The 5034-nt window shown below is 39.5% G+C and overlaps 1 non-coding gene across 1 annotated transcript; it reads left to right on the top strand.

Annotated features, from left to right (window-relative positions):
• Positions 1 to 2161: 2161 nt before the first annotated feature.
• LOC132638919 (small nucleolar RNA R71) lies at positions 2162 to 2267 on the top strand. The gene has a single exon (XR_009581976.1). It is a non-coding gene; the product is annotated as a small nucleolar RNA R71 (small nucleolar RNA).
• Positions 2268 to 5034: the final 2767 nt, after the last annotated feature.

Raw genomic sequence — 5034 nt, forward strand, 5'->3', positions numbered from 1 at the left:
TGCTATGGTCCAACCAATAGCACGCCTATACTCCCTCAACACCTCCAAAAGCTGCAAAATCTGCTCCTCAGTCAATAGGGCTGAAACAATCACCGGTAATGTATTGTCTGGACCAAGAAACTCATATCTCAGATGTTATGGGAGTTGCTTGAGCTCCAGCTTAGGTGGCTCAATGATCGAAGGCTTTGCTGGAGGAGTTGTTCTATTTTCCAGATCAAGATTCAGCTTCTTTGGGTGGTATGTATATGAGCCCAACCCAACAAGTGAATTAACTGTCTCCACATAGCCTTCCATGTCTTCAGCATCGAAATTCATAAGAATACCAGCTAAAGCCTCACCCAAACTCTCTTCTTCCATCTTGAACTCCATTGTTTCATCAACAACATCGAATGAATCAATTACCCAAATACTCTCGTAAGCACTTGGTAACTTCATCCCTTTGCTAGCCTGAAAAGTCACTTCTTCATTGTTGACTCGGAACTTGATTTCATTTTTCTCCGAATCTATCAGAGCCCTCCCTGTAGCAAGGAAAGGTCTCCCCAAAATGATAGGAATGTCCCGATCAACAGCACAGTCAAGAATCACAAAATCAGCGGGTAACATAAAATCACCAACCCACACAATTACATCATCAACCACCCCAACAGGTCTTTTGATAAACCTATCAGCCATCTGTAATCTCATTGTAGCCGGCCTTGGCATCCCCAAACCTGATTATTTATATATAGCAAGGGGAATTAAATTTATACTCGCCCCATTATCACACAAAGCACGAGCAAAATCATGGTGCCCAATAGAACAAGGAATGGTGAACGCCCCAGGATCTCCCTTTTTCTGCACAGTTGTAGTTGAAATGATGGAACTCACAGTGTGAGTCAAACTCACGGTTTCATGCTGCACCGTTTTCTTCTTGGTCAGCAGATCCTTCAAATATTTCGCAAAACCGGGCATCTCCTTGACAGCTTCCAAGAAGGGAAAATTCAGAGATAACTGCTTCAGCTGATCATAAAACTTCTCAAACTTAGCATCTTCCTTCTTCTTTACCAACCTCTGAGGAAAAGGAGGTTTAGATTTGAAAAGTTGCGTCAAAGGGCGGAGAGCCCCTTTTACAGCCTGCTTGCTTGTGTTATCAGTTTCCATCACCATCTCTGGAATATCAGCAACCTTCTTGTCAGTAGGAATCTCATCAGCAATAATGGGTGCTTCAGACTGCACCTCATCCTCTTCATCTATCGGCTCAAGATCAATCACCTTCTCAGCAGCCCCCTATATTGTTTTACCACTTCTAGTAGTGATGGCAAACACACGGTCTACACCGCCTCCCCCATTCTTGGGATTTAGAATAGTGTCACTTAGAAGTCCTCCCTTTTTCGGAGGGTGCTGCTCTCTAGAAATATCCCTCATCTGCGACTCAAGCTTCTGAATAGCCGCTGTATGGGAACCCACTATTTCTGTCAGCCCAGATAAAGTCCTTTCAGACTTAGATTGATTGGCCAGAATCTTCTCAAGCATTCCTTCAACTTTCGAACTACCCTGCTCTGTTGACTGCCCTTTCGGTGGTATATAAGGATTGGAACTCTTGTTCCCAAAATTGTTGTTGTTGTAGCTCCCTTGGTTCGCAACACCATAATTATTATTGTAGTTCCCAGAGTTGTTGTAGGCACCTTGACCTTGCTGAGGTCTCCATTGATTCTGATTCTGATAGCCACCTTAGTAATTCTGTCTTTGATAACCCCCTTGAGAGTTATTAACATAATTAGTATCTTCAACCTGCATAGGTGGCCCATCAAGGAACAGACTATCTTGAGCATGGTACATCCCTTTTGGCAAAACTGTATCATCCTCACAAACATTTACCTTCTTGATTTGAGATTCATCAAACTTCTTCGTCAGCAAGGAAATATTTGTTGCAAGTTCTGCCAATGTTTGCTGAGTATCTTAATTCTCCTTGATTATATTCTAGATCATAGCACTACCATACGGAACCACATCAGCATTGTTTGAGTGCCAAGCCTGATTATGAGTTGTCAGCTTGTTAAGTATGGTGGTCACTCGTTGAAAGGTCTTGTTCATAAAACAACCATCAGCTGCATTGTTAGCTCCTGACTGTGTCACTGGATCTAACCCTCGGTAGAACTTCTCCATCAATATATGTTCCGAAAAACCATGATTCGGGCTCTTCTGCAAATACTCCTTGAATCTCTCCCAGGCTTCATATAGTTGTTCCCCTAGTCGCTGTTTGAATTCATATATCCTGTCACGAATCTCAGCCTTCTTGCTAGGGGGGTACCACTTTGTGAGAAAAGCAGCTACTATCTCTGCCCATGAAGTAATCGAATTTCGGGGCAGCTTCTCGAACCATGTTCTTGCCCCTCCAGCTAAGGAATATTTGAATAACCTCAACCGAATAGCATCTTGTGGAACATTGTTCTGGATGTGATTAGCACACACATCCACGAAATTCTGCAAATGTCGTTGAGGGTCATTCTTGGTAGAGTTCCGAAAGTATCCCTCAAGTTTCAACAGCTCGTATAGAGATGAGTCAATTTTCACAGTAGCAGCTCCAACTCGAGGTTGAACAATAGCAGATGCATAGTCCTCCTCTGGAACAAGTTCAGCAAAAATAATCTCATCATCAGATTCATTCGCCTGATTGTTCAACCGATTCCCCTGATTACCAGCACGCTGATTCTGCTGATTTTGATTCATGTTCACCTGGTTTACACAAAGTAGCAAACAAGGTGTGATGGAATAAGCAAAAGACTTTAATCAAAGCAAACACTATTTAGTAATTTCAAAACCGTATTCCCCGGCAACGGCGCCAAAATTTGATAAGCTCAAATTACACCTATTAATGGTATAACGCGGACGTTGTCAAATATAGTAACCCAACAAGGTTGGGGTCGAATCCCACAGGGAATATGGTGTGAAAAGGTTACTAAAGTCGTAGGATGCTAAGTTCTAGGTCTAATGTCTTAATCCGATGATTTTGGTAAAAGTGGGTTTTTCTATAACTAATTGCTATTTATTGTTTTGGTGGTAATTTATGGTAAAAGAAACTAAGGTTGTGCCCCCGTTAGATAGAGTGTATGATCATGGGTATTGATCTTGATATACTTGTAATGGTTCATTATATGAATGCACTTAATCTCTATGTCAATCTCTACTATTTCCCAATAAATAAAGATTATATCTTTCTATGATTTTCCCAAATATAAGAAAATAACTATGAAGAATAATTAATCATGCCAAGTAAATTCTGCTTATTCCTAAGTGAATTTATTAAACAAAGTTTAAAGCTTTGAGTTCTTGTTAGTTATTCTTACCAACCCTAATTATTTTCCAAAATAAATCAAGGTTTATGGCTTTAATCAATGTTTGCAACCATTAATTATGAATGAAGAATGAAGAATAACTAAACCCTAATAATCCATTATTTGTATATCAATCACAAACCCAATCACAAAACACCCATCATTGGGTTCACAACCCTAGTAAGGGGATTTAGCTACTCCTGACAAAGAACAAGAAATAAGAAATTGAAGAATTCATAATTGCTTACTTTAGAAGAAAAGATGAATTGATAATACTTGAATTGATGATTTTGAATCTTCAACAACTAGAGAGTATTTAATGTTCTAAGTCAAGAGACAAAAATATAATAACTGATGTCTATTAAAAACCCTACAATGACTATTTATAGGTTTTGAAAACATAAAAGTTACAGATTTGCACTTTGGTCCCGTCGTTACGAAATACGGTCCGTAAATTGAAATACGGACCGTAAATCACCTTACGACCCAGTCGTCCTTCAGTTGTGAGCAAATTCCATCTTTTGAAATACAGACCGTAAAGTGGTTTACGGCCCGTAAACTGCTTGGTCGTCTTTCAACTTCCCAAAATTCAGACTTTCTGCCAATTGCTCGAATGGTTAAATACGTGTTGGAATACGGACCGTAAACTGAAATACGGTCCATAAACTGAGCTCGTAAATCACCATCTTCTCAACCTGCCTTTCTGGTTCTGTTATCCTTTAATGCCGTATTGTAGAATACGGACCGTAAACTGAGTTTAAGACCTGGTTTTGCATTTTCAACTGTTGTCATGCCAAATCTGTTCCGTCACCTGAAAAACACTAAAAATCACGTAAAATCACATGGACGTGCTTAAAAACAAGTAAAACTTATAGCAGAAAAGCATCGATTTGTGGAGTAAAATCACCCCACATCAGTCACCCCCCCCCCCCCCAATACGACCTAGCGGGTCGTTACAATTCGTGAGACACCCTTATATCTTAATTTATTGCTTTTAGTTTTCGGGTTGTGTCCAGAAGTTAGTCCATTCATTTATTTATCTTAGATGCTCCATAGATAGTTGTCAGAATTGTGGATAGATTGTTGAAGTCTTGTATGACTTGTTGAGACATTTGCCACGTTTTATAATTAATTAATCATATTAAATTTTCGCTAATTTTTATAAGTATGAGTATGCCTCTGTTAGCCCTAAATGACTTTTTTTTTTAAATGTCGAAAGATGATCAGAAGATATTAGACGTGTATTTATTTTATAAGGTGCTGCTGGTTTTGTTCATCGCATCGGATGTCTGTTGCGTCCAGGGTGGGTTTTAGGGCATGACAAGTACTCAACAGAATTGTAGACCAACCCTAAATAAAATAGAGACAAGGGATGATCTTCGAATACTACTACTACACTTAGCCGCCATTAGTCCAAGATACAAAATAACACGAAAGATCATGTATTTGGGCCACAAAGACAATAAAAAATCCAAAATGGTTCAATCAGCAAGAATCATCAATAACAGTTAAAGTATGAATGCATAAATGCAATGCAAGGCCTTTCTTTCCATTACCCGTTACATACACGTTCGAACATTAACGAATTGTGACCTATAGGGGACTCGCGAGGTCCTTATACCACCCAGAATATTAGATCTAATAGTTTTCCAAAAATCACCATCACTCCGTTCGGAACGAGTTTTCATAACTTAGCCACGTAGGCTCCATATACCTGTCT

The sequence above is a fragment of the Lycium barbarum genome, chromosome 4 (genome assembly GCF_019175385.1).
Source record: "Lycium barbarum isolate Lr01 chromosome 4, ASM1917538v2, whole genome shotgun sequence".
NCBI lineage: Eukaryota > Viridiplantae > Streptophyta > Magnoliopsida > Solanales > Solanaceae > Lycium > Lycium barbarum.